The 15,752-nt window shown below is 35.7% G+C and overlaps 1 protein-coding gene and 1 long non-coding RNA gene across 4 annotated transcripts in view; one reads left to right on the forward strand and one right to left on the reverse strand.

Moving 5' to 3' along the window:
- Positions 1 to 7,632: 7,632 nt before the first annotated feature.
- LOC127865265 (uncharacterized) lies at positions 7,633 to 12,099 on the reverse strand. The gene is made up of 3 exons (XR_008042555.1): positions 12,030 to 12,099; positions 9,298 to 9,435; positions 7,633 to 8,921 (listed from the first exon to the last, which is right to left on the reverse strand). It is a non-coding gene; the product is annotated as an uncharacterized LOC127865265 (long non-coding RNA).
- Positions 12,100 to 13,915: 1,816 nt separating this feature from the next.
- The window catches only part of LOC127865205 (protein-tyrosine sulfotransferase 1-like), a 37,579-nt gene continuing 35,742 nt past the window's right edge, over positions 13,916 to 15,752 (forward strand). For all 3 annotated transcript variants that reach the window (XM_052405199.1, XM_052405200.1, XM_052405198.1), the window contains exon 1: positions 13,916 to 14,002. The gene's annotated coding sequence lies outside the window, so the exon portion shown is untranslated. The remainder of the gene's footprint in view (positions 14,003 to 15,752) is intronic.

A 15,752-nucleotide genomic window follows, 5' to 3' on the forward strand; every position in this document is an offset into this window, starting at 1 on the left:
GGCTCCACATGGGTCCCATCTGGGCTGCCCCATTAAAGTATATGGGGCAGCCCAGATGGGGCCCATATGGAGCCCGGTTGCACTACCCATCTGGGTCCCATGTTGGCAGCCCACATGGGGCCCATATAGGTGCCCACATGGGACCCATATAGGTCCAACATGGGCATTCCTTTTACTCAATATGGGCTACAGATGGGTAGCCCTTTTACTCAATATGGGCTACATACGGGCAGCATTGTACTAAATTTGGGCTACAAACTGGTATCATTGTATTCAATATGGATACACAGAGCCTGTAAAATTTTGGACAACGCATTAATGGAAATTCAGGTTATGTTAGAAATAATATGTAGGCTGCAAACATGAAATACTGTTTGTTCAAATTGAACATCAGACAAAAGATTCTTGTATATGTACTTCCAATTTCATTTTTTTTATAAATGTTTTATCTATTTCTTTTTACTGGAACAGACTGATATCAAAGGGTTTAAGAGCTTAATAGCATTATCCTGCAAGAAATACAAGGTTTTTGTTAAAAGACTTAAACATTTATTAAAGTACTCTCAACTTTTATTTACATAAAGTATTACACACATATACATGGATTCATACATACACAGCAGGAGGATCCCACGTTAACTATTCTACCAGAAAATTCTAAAATAATATGGTGATTCCTAACTTTTTGAATGTAACATGAGCAAAAATATTATACATGAAGTTGCTAACAAAAACATGTTTCTATCTAATGTTCTATCCGCATTGAGTAATGTTACTCATAATCTATAAACCCAAACCAACAGTAAAACTATTTTATGGAACAATAAAGACATAACTTCAAACAATAAGACCTTTTTCTATAACATTATATATGTCGACCAGTTATACGACTATAGAATTAAGGACTTCTATTATTTTGATATTAAATATATATTACATATACAGAATACCTTCGAGTATTTTCCTGATGTACTACACATTACTACAAAGCATACCCATGCAGAGCTCCAGATAAGGGTCGTATTTTCGTAATTACGAATTATTTTCAAGTCTGTTACATATTTATTTTAAAATCTTGTCATACCATTAAGAATTACAAAATCAAGTTACTAATATTATTTTTACATCGGTTCGTATCGATTTTTATTGAGTTCTTTTCACGTATTAAAGATCATTGCGGTGCTTATATAGAATAGTGTTTTTCCCAGGAGGGCAAAGGGGCATGGCGCATTACTTTCAAAAAGGGCATTTTAGCGCGCAGTTTAGGCAAAAAAGGGCAAAAACGTTCCGTGAATACCTGAATAAGGGAGAAACATGTAATCGCATCAGATGCAGCTGTGGAAAAAAACATAAAATATAAACAAGCACATTAAATGGTATATAGTAATTGATGCATTTAACCTACTATGATTTATATTAATATATTTACCTTGCAATGAACATTTAAGTTCCAAGCTGTTTCAAAACACTGTACAGCACGACAAACATAACTAGAAATGGAGCGGCAGAGGCCGACACGTATCCCCACGCCGCATGTTTGACCCAGGGGCGCCCCAGGGTTGGTAATGGGGCCATGCATAGTTGAGATTGACCGTATTGTCATAAGAGAAGTTCAGTTTCAATTAGAAGTGAATCGGTGTAAAAATGAAGAAATTATAGTAAAAGGCAATTTTGGCTGGGCGTTGCCTATGTGGGCGGGGCGCCCTAGGGTTGGTAATGGGACTATGCATAGTTGAGATTGACCGTATTGTCAGAAGAGAGGTTCAGTATCAATTTGAAGACAATCGGTGTAGAAATGAAGAAATTATAGTAAAATAACCTTAAAAAATGATTAAAAATCTCTGAACCGGCCCCACCCCAACCCCCATAACTTTTGATCCAGGGGTCAGATCAAAATTCGAAATAGAGCAGGGTCGCTCATAGCTATCATGTGTGTAAGTTTCAAGGTTCTAGTGCTAATAGTGTAGGAGGAGATAGTGGCCAGGACGGACAGACGGACGGACGGCGGAGATAACCACAATATCCCCACGCTTTTCAAAAAGCGTGGGGACAAAAACAATTTTGGGTGGGTGTGGCCTATTATGGGCGGGGCGCCCCAGGGTTGGTTATGGGGCCATACATAGTTGAGATTGACCGTATTGTCATAAGAGATGTTCAATATCAATTTGAAGTAAATCGGTGTAGAAATGAAGAAATTATAGTAAAGGCAATTTTGGGTGGGCGTGGCCTATGTGGCCGGGGCGCCCCAGGGTTGATTATTGGGCCATGCATAGTTGAGATTGACCGTATTGTCATAAAAGAGGTTCAGTATCAATTTGAAGTGAATCGGTGTAGAAATGAAGAAATTATAGTTAAAGGCAATTTTGGGTGGGCGTGGCCTATGTGGGCGGGGCGCCCCAGGGTTGGTAATGGGGCCATGCATAGTTGAGATTAACTGTATTGTCATAAGAGAGGTTCAGTATCAATTTGAAGTGAATCGGTGTAGAAATGAAGAAATTATAGTAAAAGGCAATTTTAGGTTGGCGTGGCCCATGTGGGCATGGCCTTTGTGGGCGGGGCGCCCCAGGGTTGGTAATGGGGCCATGCATAGCTGAGATTGGCCGTATTGTCATAAGAGAGGTTCAATACCAATTTGAAGTGAATCGGTGTAGAAATGAAGAAATTATAGTAAAAGGCAATTTTGGGTGGGCGTGGCCTATGTGGGCGGGGTGCCCTAGGGTTGGTAATGGGACCATGCATAGCTGGGATTGACCGTATTGTCATAAGAGAGGTTCAGTATCAATTCGAAGTGAATCAGTGTAGAAATGAAGAAATTATAGTAAAAGGCAATTTTGGGTGGGCGTGGCTTATGAGGCCGGGGCGCCCCAGGGTTGGTAATGGGGCCATGCATAGTTGAGATTGACCGTATTGTCATAAGAGAGGCTCAGTATCAATTTAAAGTAAATCGGTGCAAAAATGAAGAAGTTAATGTAAAATAACATAAAATAAAAGCTGCGCCATGAGCGCATGATACGCCCGTCGTTCGCCAATGAAGTAGTAAGGTAATAAATAACCCTTTGAATCATTTTTTTACTTCAGTTTATTTGTATTTGAATACATGGTTTATTTTATAAGTACATGAGCATGGAAATCACGAAATTTTGACGAACAAAGTCCCATAACTCTGGAACGACAATTCAGAATTCCGTCAAAAACGAAAGGGGATCAGGGTTTATCAATATTAAGATTGTGTTGAAATTTGAAAAAAATCCATCGAAGGATATTTGAGCTACAGTAGGACATTCAATGAAATCACGAAATTTTGACGAACAAAGTCCCATAACTCTGGAACGACAATTCAGAATTCTGTCAAAAACGAAAGGGGATCAGGGTTTATCAATATTAAGATTGTGTTAAAATTTGAAGAAAATCTGTCAAAGGATATTTGACGTAGCGTACGACATTAACAGACGGACGGACGGACGGACAGGACGGACGTGGGGTATACCATAATACGTCCCGTCATAGACGGGCGTATAAAAAATCCATCGGGGGATATTTGAGCTACGGTAGGATACATGAACAACAATAACATTTAAGGTCACAGTGACCTTGACCTTAGAATGAATGACCTTGAAATGACCAGTGGTCATCTAAGTGTGCTTGCAAACCTTCATGTCAAGTTTGAAGACTCTATGTCCAAGCATACCAAAGTTATAACAATTTTAACATTTTAACATTTAAGGTCACAGTGACCTTGACCTTCAAATGAATGACATTGAAATGACCAGTGGTCATCTTCTAGTACTGGCCAATCTTTATTTCAAGTTTGAAGACTCTAGGTACAAGCATACCAAAGTTATAACATGAAATAAGAACTTTAACATTTTTACATTCAAGGTCACAGTGACCTTGACCTTCAAATGAATGACCTTGAAATGTCCAGGGGTTACTTACTAGTTCTGGCCAACCTTCATGTCAAGTTTCAAGACTCTAGGTCCAAGCATACCAAAGTTATAACAACTTTAACATTTTTATATAGCTACAGTAGGACATTCAATGAAATCACGAAATTTTGACGAACAAAGTCCCATAACTCTGGAACGACAATTCAGAATTCCGTCAAAAACGAAAGGGGATCAGGGTTTATCAATATTAAGATTGTGTTAAAATTTGAAGAAAATCTGTCAAAGGATATTTGACGTAGCGTACGACATTAACAGACGGACGGACGGACGGACGCGGGGTATACCATAATACGTCCCGTCATAGACGGGCGTATAAAAATGAGTGAAAATCTCTGACCCGGCCCCGCCCCTACCCCATAACTTTTGACCCAGGGGTCAGATCAAAATTCCGTCACTGTCACCGTCGCACATATGCTCATAGCTATCATGTTTGTAAGTTTCAAGGTTCCAGTGCTAATAGTGTAGGAGGAGCAGGTGGCCAGGACGGACGGACAGACGCACATCACCACAATATCCCTACTTTTTCTCCGAAAAACGTGGGAATAATAAACATAGCTTATATGCTATATAAAATCAAATTACGTTAGAAAAGAAATAAAACGCATCGCAAAAAGCATGCGTTGTCGGCAGGATTCGAACCTGCACGGAAAAATCCCAAAAGTGCGCTACCTTAAAATTTGCAATTTTACAAGAATACATGTAACAATTCAGTTTTTACTGCAAATAATGCATTACTAAAATGGCGCAGGTGGAAAACAACTTATATATGCTCAAGAACTTTAAGTGTTCTAGTTTTTCATGTTGTTTTTTATCAAAATATATTCATTGTTTTAAAAACCTATTGCAATACCAGTTAACAGTAGTGCAGAAAATAGATATCATGGCTAGCATAAGTACACAGAATAAATTGGTAATTTTAAACTAAACAAAATGATGTGTAACATTAAAGTTATTTCTATTTTAGTAACATTTCAATAGGTATCACACATCTTCTTTTGAGCTTGCATGACGATTAAGCTGAACGAAATTCACTGTGGAGGGATATCATGTTTAGTCTATTTTAGGCGTATTAACCCTCACCAAGTTCATTTCTTTGTTTTATCAATGACAGGAACAAAGAAACACTGATTGTTTTTTATGATAAACCTATTGAAGAACAATGTGCTTATACGCTCATGGCTGCCTCTTGTATGCTGACATTTCTTTTTAATTTGAATTTCAAACTACAAAGTCATTAAAAGTGACAAACCGGTACCTTTCAATGAAAATGTAAAGCTATAATTCTAAAACAATAGATAATATTTTGAACCAATAATGCATTGACAATTAAGACAGACAATATAATTTCATGTGTAAAGCTATTGAGCGGAAACAATATTTTTACTGCAGTAATTTTGAAAAGCAAAACAAAGACCATGTGCAATGCAAAGTGCCATTATAATAGCATAATTAAATCTCAATTTATTGGGCTAAAACCAGCTGTGTATTATTCATTACACTTATCATATAGACCTTGAATCCAGCCATCAAACCATTATCAAGTCATTATAATTTATTAACCATGATATAAAGTTTCGCATTTTCAATGATCACTTTTTAATAAATTAGCTCTTTTTGTTTCATTCAACTGAGTAATTGAGCTGAAGCCGTTTTTCAAGAAAGGATCTTAACAGATCCCAGAATTCATATCTAGATATATGTATGTGATATCGGGAAACTATCATGATTACCGTAGAGTTCAGCAATATCTCGTAGAGATCAGCAATGTCTGCCTACATGTCGTATTTGTATATTCTTTTACCAAAGTTAATTAATAAATAATATGTTATGTGCAATAATATTGCTTTTAATGAATTTATAACAATCAAATTTCTAAAATCCGCAAAAAACAGATAAAAAACATGTTTTCACAATGTTTCACATTGAAACAGTTGGTGACGGTGTCTAAAAGCATATGCATATATTCAACATAATGAGTACCATAAGCGTTCTTAAATCATTAATGTGTTGTAATACAAACACTTTTGTGTAAATAAAATTTGTAATCTGATTAAGGTAATAATTGTGTTCGCATACAATGTTATTATTGTTGTCAATTAAATTACAAGATCCCAAATTAATTTATTTTACAGGTGTCTGGTATACTGTATAGCAAATCTGCAAATTGCATAATTTACCTTAAGAGATTTGTTCAGAGATTTGTGCATTTGTGAACAATGTCGTTTAAGTAATATACTTATAAAACTGCAGAATTTTACCAGTTTTATATAAGTATAACTACACTTGAAAACATAGAAATTACTAGAAATGGCGCGGCAGAGGCCGACGCGTATCCCCACGCCACATGTTTGACCCAGAGGCGCCCCAAGGTTGGTAATGGGGCCATGCATAGTTGAGATTGACGGTGGAAATGAAGAAGTTAATGCAAAATAACATAACAAAAATGACTGAAAATCTCTGACCCGGCCCCGCCCCAACCCCCATAACTTTTACCCAGGGGTCAGATCAAAATTCCGTCACTGTCAACGTCGTACATATGCTCATAGCTACCATGTATGTAAGTTTCAAGGTTCTAGTGCTAATAGTGTAGGAGGAGCAGGTGGCCAGGTCGGACAGACGGACGGACAGACGCACATCACGACAATATCCCCACTTTTTCTCCGAAAAACGTGGGGAAAATAAAGCAATATATGCATATGAATCTGATTATACAAAGATCCACTAACATATAAATAAAACCATGTTTGTCTTATCCCATTTCTAACGATACTCTTTGCAGATGTCTAATATTGCGAGTAAACTGATCGCAAACAATATGCAAGCACTCGTTTCCGTGAAACATCGTGATACACCCACTGAGTAATTACAAATAAGTATGTTGTTGCTATCAAAAACATGTTTATGCATCGTTGATTATCACAGACATTTCATTAATTCCTTCTGAATGTATAATCTCCATCGTTAATTCGATCGTTAACGACGTTATTTGCCATGTTTGCCGAGTCACAATTTAATTCTGTATGTCCGCCATGTTGTCAAAATGTCAAATGATGTAAGCGACAGGTGCGCATAGCAACGTAAATTCGTCTATACGTCCGCCTAATACGCGATTCTCATTTTGTTTAATTAGTGTACGTCTCAGTAATTAATTCAATAAATAATTATCTTTAAGACCATATCGAATAATAATTAATTTGTTTGTGTTTTTAAATGTCATTATGGGTAAAAATATATGTTTTGATATAACTGAATTATGTATGAAATGCCACGAGGATAACATCGAAATTTTCATCAAAAGTCTCTGAAGTAACAGTCCACGATTTTATCGTGGAGGAATACACATTACCGACCGACTAGTGGTATAACATATCGATTGATACTGACATGGGGTTATTCACGCATGACTAATTCACAAACGCGCTGCCTCGGAGGTCATAATCTGATACTAGTCGGCTTAGAAATTTGGTCAAGATGTTATCAATATGGACAGAAAACAGCGGGTACTCATAAAAGGGCAGGGCGGCGGCCTTTGGAAAGGGCAGCGTGGCGCTAAATGGCTTTGAATGGGGCAGCGTGGCGCTACAAAAAAGGGGCATGGCGATTCGCCACGCTAAAACGGCCTGGAAAAAACACTATAGAATGGTTATCGGGTTTGTTTAACAAAGCGCATTTTTTCCAATAAAAGCGGCGTATACAGTCTATCTGTCAAAAAACAATGGCAGCGCCCAGAGAGCGTCCTAAAAAACTGCAAAGCGTCCAAAAACACGCGTTTAACATATTGTACACAAAGTGAGCCAAAGTTAAATGTTTAGAAAGACATTATAGAAAAGATCTTATATGATGTTGTATGTTCAGTTGCCGACACAGTCAGAAAAGCTAAACAAAAATGCGACACGATGGGTCCAAACTTAAACACACAAAAAACATTGAACGAGTGGAAGGGACAAGTCCCGTGGCTAATCGTTGAAAAGATTGAAGGGGAGACCCATTTTAATTGTGAAATATGTAAAAATTCATCTAAGGCATGCAATCTGAGCAGTTTGGGCATATGAAGGTTTTTGAAAAATAAAATTGTATAATACTGAAAAGACACTGTTGAACTAGTATAAATAAAGTTGCTAGTATGTTTATTTTGATTTTTTTTTGCATGAAAATAACCATTATTATTTATTTTTAGGTCATTTACAAAAAATAAGAATTATTTTCCAAAACTTAGTAGTAACGTTAAGAATAAAATTTCAGAGTTAAGAATTCTTTTTGAAAATCTGGTAGTAATTTAAGAATTTCACAAAACCTTATCTGGAGCTCTGCCCATGCATATTAAATCTTTAAGCAATACAAATAACACACCATGTACTCAAAGAACATTCGTAGAAAACATACTTGCGAGACTAAACCAAATATTTTATAAACTACAAATTAAAAACCCTGCAGAAAAATCCAAAACTCAAATAAATGGCAAATCCTTTTTCGAGAACAAGTCCACATTATTATCTTTGATATCTTCATACATTCTAGTGTTTTTCGTAACTGCACATGATATATATATATATGTCTTTTAAAACCTTCAAAAACTGGAATGCTGTTTCTTCTTTTGCAAAGGAATATATACCGTTTCATTTCCAGATAAAAAAAGATTGTATGCTTTCTTAGAAGATGAGCCTTAAAGGAATGGTTTAGGATCAATGGAGAAAAAACTGTCAATTACATTTACAACATTGCTTAATATATTTGATAAAAAAGCTTGAACTATGCAGCAGTCCTAGAAAAGATGGATTGTAGCTTCATCACCAAGATGCTCTTCAAACTCATCCATTTACTCAAATGTTCCAATTGGAAGACTGATGTTCTCTGGCAGTTGCATTTGCTCGTCATCAGTAGCTGACCTCGCCAAGAGCCGCTGCAGCATCCGCTTCATTTCCCTGTTCTCATCTCTGATTGTTTCCAACACCGTTAAAATCTGTGTAACTGCATCTGACGACAGAGTAAAAAACAACTGTACCTAAAATTATGTTGACAATAATATATATCACAGCTGGGTCGGATATAATTATATCGGATGTGTGACGATATAACGGTGGCGGGCCCGATTTGTCCCAACAGCTGTTGTACAGCTAGGGCTGATTATAGCAACTTACACCTATATGCCCGTCAACGTCAATTTGTTTCTTTTATTAAAAGAAGTATGTATTATTATAGATCACTAAATGACTGTGTATTTTATATTTTTTATATTAGATTATCTGTTTACATCAATTATTTATGTAATTAACTATCAGGTATTTTATAAGCAGTAATTCCAAAACTAAAATTATTTTAAGTTAAAGTTTCAAGCACAAAAATCAGTTACTTTGTCCTATGAACTGTCTTTGGGAAGGCTCTTCAGCTGCCTGGACTTAATGGGAGTGACCGGCCTCTGTCATGCACTGCTGGACATTCCTTGTAAAGACGATGTTGGCAAACGAGGCGGTGGTGAATATTTTATTTTCTGAAATAAATTTGTACAATAAACATTACGAATTTAATTATTTCTTAATACACAGACTGTTTTAATAATCTGCAAATATGTGTTTAAATAATCATTAAAATTTGCCCACAGGCAGACAACCTTGGCCATACATGCCATACGTCCCGATCTCGGCTGGACAGTCCCGCTTTTGGACCCTTTGTCCCGCCGTGAGACGATTTGTCCCGACATTCGTAAAAAACGATGTAAGGTCTATAGGTTCCCAATAAAATTCGCTATTCAAGCTCTGTTTCGCTAACACTTACCACCGCTCATCCCTTTATTGCCCCCAATTAACAATCCGATTCTACTTATCGTGTGTACCAGTGTTGTTTATGACACCTTATCAGCGATTTATCGGCTAATTATTGATTTCATCAGGCATTCACACCATGGTGGTCTTTAAAATAGTGGTCGCTTATTGCTATCGATTATAATGAAATAAATGTTGAAAATGTGTTTATTTTTGTATTTGTTTGAAACGGTTTACAAAACAATTGTTTCGTAAAATTAACTCTACGTCATTAATGAGTCTTTAACATTCAATGTTTAGTTCCAATATAGCGGGATAATATGAATGTGCAATATACCAAAATCGCAACAAACAGTCCAATAAGTGATACCCATCCTGTCTAGTGCAATTGGGTGTAATTGTAATAAAAACAACGAGGTGCTATGCATGACAGTTTGACCCTACTTTAATTAAGCTAAAATCAACAAGGTGCTATGCATGACAGTTTGACCCTACTCCAATTAAGCCGCGACAATTGACAAGTAACAAACTGCGCATGGATACATGCTTAAAAAAACATCGCAACAAACAGTAAAAGTGGTTCGGTAGATAGTGTACTTTAACCCGTACTTTCAGTCAACTGGATAACCTCCCCTGCGTTAATGTTTGCCATTGAAATTAATATAATGAGTATTGTTGTCGTAATGTTCTAGATTTTATACTCTTAAAACGATGAATTTTATTTCGTTGTTTGCTATTGTCTTATTTAATAAAACTGTTATTGTTATGTTTTAGATTTCATGTCATATCAGATGTTTTATGTCGTGAATAAAAATATCAAGAGTTTTTGTTAGTACTATTTACTGACAATAGTAAAGCCTAAAGGTGGAATGATAGATCGTTTTAGGTGTCCTGCTTTTTGGTCAAATGTCCCGACGATTTTTTATGGAATGTCCCGCTTTGGACCTCAAAAATTATGGCATGTATGACCTTGGCTTGCGTGCAAGTAATCAAAGACCTATAAAAAAACATTATAGTATACGTCTTTGATGTAATACGTTTAAATTAATATTATCAATGTACTAGTTCTGGCTTCCATAACTTTAAATGTCGCTTTTTATGATTTTTGACTGGCGCGACTTTATAGTTATGGACCAACCCCATTAGGAAAGTCAACCAGAAATTCCCGAAAAGTTGACAGTTAACAAAGACCGGTCCAAAACAGCTTTTAAATGCAGTTGTTGGCCTAAATCAACCACTTGATTGGAAAGATTGACATTTTTCACATTTAACTGATATACTCTTTCACAAAAAACTATCTTAAACATTTAAAATGTATCTATTCTGCTCATACATATCGAGAAAAACAGCGATGTGACAGACTTTCTTGAAATGCGAATCTCCCGAGATTTCACGGTCATATGACGTTATTTCTATTTTTAGTAACAAACCATGTGCTCAAGTGTTTTCAAATTCAGAATGACATTTCCCGGTATTTTAATTATTCTGGCTTATTTTGTAAACAAATTGTAGTGTCAATACAAAGTCAAAGTAAATATTATATAAAACTACCTGATTCACAATGAAATCAGTCTTATAATCCACCAGACGTAAGTTGTTAATCACAAATAATAGATTTCAGAAAACGAAAGTAATGTTTACAATTTCAGCATAAAATGTCACGGTTTATCCGAAAGTATCCAAATGAAAACTCGTCACGTGACAAAGCAACAATGGCGTCAAAATTGTGAATTTCAGACTGATGAGAGTTATTTTCATCTAATGTAAGATGCATTTGAAACATCTGAACCTTAAAACATTCATCGATGCAGTAATTTATATTCATTCACTAATATATGTAGAAATGTATCCAAGAAAATAAGCTTTCTTTGATTTATAGCGTGACATAAATATGTTACGACTCTGGTTGACTTTCGATACGGGGTTAGCTTCAGCGTACAGGTCTGTCAATACTATATAAACTGTACGCTGAAGTTTCTTTAGCTATCAATGTACGAGATGAGTAAGATTCTCATGCATTAGCATGATTACTAATTAAGTGTTCCATTTTTTCAGACATGCGCCTGTCTGCTATAAAAAGTTTGTATTGAATTTTAGGCAGAATCAAGTTGAATTAAGCAGTTTAACTAAGAGATTGATCTATGGCGACAATCGTACGTAACGACTTACGTCGCGAAAATACATGACAAAGGCAAAGCGAATAAGAAATCTAATAATTTGCAGTTCAAATTATTAAACACACAGGCATTCATTGAAGTAACAGATAAATAAATAATGCGTGATCAGCAATATATATCTGATTTTAAAAGAAATATAAAATTACGTGTATAATATCACAATTTAACAAATTTTTCGTTTCGAGTGTTTTTGTTTTGAATGTTTTCGCGAGGCGGAATTAACATCTGCGCATGCGCATATTATTTAAATACTACTATTTTTCTGCGCGATTATTTAAATTAAAATTATCTCTTGAAAATAACTACATATTAATCATAGTATATACATTATTGAAAACAAAGCAATATCAAAAACAGAATTTTCAAAAAATGTGCGCCCGATAGCTGATTTTGTCCTTTGTTGGGCGGCCCAAATGGGACCCGTATGGGACCCATATGGGCTGCATATTATTTGCTTATGCATTGATTTTATATTTTTGGGTAAAATATTAGCAGTTGAGATCAAGTTTGTCATATATACGTTTTAAGAAATTAGTCTTTAATCAAATAAATAAAAGTTTATATCTTTTTCCTGATAGCGCAATAATATGGGACCTATATGGGACCCTTAATGGCATTCCCATATGGGCTAACCCATAAAGGTCCCAAATGACTCCCATTTGGGCTTACCCATATGAGTTTGCCCAGAAACAGCCCGGTAGCTGATTTTGTGCTTTGTTGGGCGGCCCAAATGGGACCCATATGGGACCTATATGGACTGCATATTATTTGATTATGCATTGATTTTCTATTTTCGGGTAAAATATTAGCAGTTTAGATCAAGTTAGTCCAGCATACGTTTTAAGAAATGAGTTTTTAATCAAATAAATACAAGTTTACATCTTTTTCGTGATAGCGCAATAATTTGGGACCTATATGGGACCCTTATCGGCATTCCCACATGGGCAAGCCCATATAGCTCCCAAATGACTCCCATATGGGACCCGTATGGGACCCATATGGGCCGCATATTATTTGCTTATGCATTGATTTTCTATTTTTGGGTAAAATATTAGCAGTTTAGATCAAGTAAGTCCTACATACGTTTTAAGAAATGAGTTTTTAATCAAATAAATACAAGTTTACATATTACATGTCCATACAATCTACACTCATCAACTAACTCGTACATCTTTTTAGAATTACATTGACGTTGCCTTGTCTGTTTCCACAGCGCCCATATTATGCACCACTTTCTGACTCTTCGTTCAACAACAGATTAACATGTGTGCGTCAAAAAATGACCATCGGTCCATTGGGCACTGTATCATAGTGTGCACAGCATATTAAGTATTGTAGTATTTCGTGTATTTAAATTCTCTACATGAAGTAAAAACATGTGGTCCATATGGTCCATATGGTCCGCAAATCTGGGCCTTTATTCCGCAAATCTGGACCGTATATTCTAAGCTGTATGGTCCATATGGTCCGTATGGTCGCGAAAACAGTTAGATTTCTCACCTTTAAATCGTGATAGTGGCGTTAAAATATGATTTTAATGAATGCTTACTCCAGTACGCATTTAAATGATGTTATATATTAATTATTTCTTATTTACAAAAGCATTTTATTCCTGTTTAAGAACGAACGCATTAAATGTTACGAGGACATAATGCAAAAAAACACAGTACATTTATCGAAAACCGTTAGATTTCCCACCTTTACATCGTGATAATGCCCATTCATTTTGCTATGAATGAATGGACAACACCTACATAATATATAGGTGGTACATAAAGTCTCAAAGTGGTACATAAAGGGACTGGTACAATAGGGGTCACATTTAGGAGTATTTTTATTAAAATAAATTTGATGAAAAAGTTATATTACATATTTTGAAATATCTTTAAACTACTATTCATTTTCAAATCAGTCATAGGAAAAAGCGACGTTTTCGTCTTTATATTCAATGTTTTCATATATTAAAACACGGTTTCGGTAAATTTTACTGTTTTCTCGAAAACAGTACTGTTTTCGGCATCTAGTCATACCGGGGAAAGGGAACTTACTCTAACGAACTTTTTGGTTTATGTATTATCTGTTTACCAATGTGAACGCGTATTATTATAATAATAACGTAGTAAGTTGAATTTTTGCGTCTTTATATGTGTTTTATGGTTTAAGTTAAAAGGAGACAATGCTTATTTATAGGCGTTAACGGTATCATTGCGCATTGCGCCATTTATTTTAACGTTAAGCTCAAATATGAGACATTTTTCACAAGCTAAATGATGAAAAATCTACTGTACAATAATTAAACTCCCATTTACTGACCGTCCGGATTCCAACTGCTAAACGTTGTTTTCATGTAATTTCGACGCCTCGAATTCAGGGCTTGCCGGTCAACTTTAACTTACTTAGTCAACTCGCCCGGTAGTCAAGGCCTAGTATTCTGAATTAGAAAATATTCACAGACTTTCTCCAGAATCCTCCACAAGAGTCAAGATATATCTTGTGTCTAATCAACCCATATATATATATACTGACTGACTCGGGAACCTCTGAAAGATAGATTCTTTGTCAAATCTTCTGCTTTCGGTTTGATAACGTTTTGAGCAATTCTCCACAAAAGACATAGTTCTGGTTACCATAACTTTAAATGTCGCTTTTTATAATTTTTGGCTGGCGCGGCTTTGTAGTTCTGGACCAACCCCATTAGGAAAGTCAACCAGAAATTCCCTAAAAGTTGACAGTTAACAAAGACTGGTCCAAAACAGCTTTTAAATGAAGTTATTGGCCCAAATCAACCACTTGATCGGAAAGATTGACATTTTTCACATTTAACTGATATATTCTTTCACAAAATACTATCTTAAACATTTAAAATTTATCTATTTTGCTTTTACGTATCGAGAAAAACAGCGATGTGACAGACTTACTTGAAATGCGAATCTCCCAAGATTTCACAGTCATATGACGTTTTTCTATTTTTAGTAACATACCATGTGCTCAAGTGTTTTCAAATTCAGAATGACATTTCCGGGTATTTTAGATTATTCTGGCTTGTTTTGGTAAGAAATTGTAGTGTAAATACAAACTCAAAGTAATATTATTTAAAACTACCCAATTCACACTGAAATCAGTCTTATAATCCACCAGACGTAAGTTGTTTATCACAAATAATAGATTTCAGAAAACGAAAGTTATGTTTACAATTTCAGCAAATAATGTCAAGGTCGAAGTATCCAAATGAAAACTTGTCACGTGACAAAGCGACAATGGCGTCAAAATTGTGAATTTCAGACTGATGAGAGTTATTTTCATATATTGTAAGATGCATTTGAAACATTTGAACCTTAAAATAATCCCCAATGCAGTAATTTATATACATTAACCAATATATGTAGAAATGTATCCAAGAAAATGAGCTTTCTTTGATTTATAGCGTGACATAAATATGTTATGACTCTGGTTGAATTTCGATACGGGGTTAGCTTCAGCGTACAGATGTGTCAATACTATATTAACTGTACGCTGAAGTTTCTTAAGCTACAAAAGACATGAACAGTACAGCCAATGCGGAACAAACATTATCCTCGCTCACGGCATGGCCAGAAAATTAGTACTCGGCGGCCAGGTCGTGTGTTCACCCTGTGTATCGCCAAGGCATGCGGCATCGTTCTGTGCAATGACTCAGAGTCTGTATTAAATCCTCCGTATATGTACGCGGCGGATCGAATGCAAAGATATACACCTACATGTACATTTGTGCAGCGTCAAAACCTAGATTAACGCTACTTTCATAGTTATTATTTTCACGTTTTAATAAGCGGATAAGATTTTTATATGATGCTTTATAGACTATTTATATAATATCACATCCTCAAATA

The sequence above is a fragment of the Dreissena polymorpha genome, chromosome 1 (assembly GCF_020536995.1).
Source record: "Dreissena polymorpha isolate Duluth1 chromosome 1, UMN_Dpol_1.0, whole genome shotgun sequence".
In the NCBI taxonomy this organism is placed as follows: domain Eukaryota; kingdom Metazoa; phylum Mollusca; class Bivalvia; order Myida; family Dreissenidae; genus Dreissena; species Dreissena polymorpha.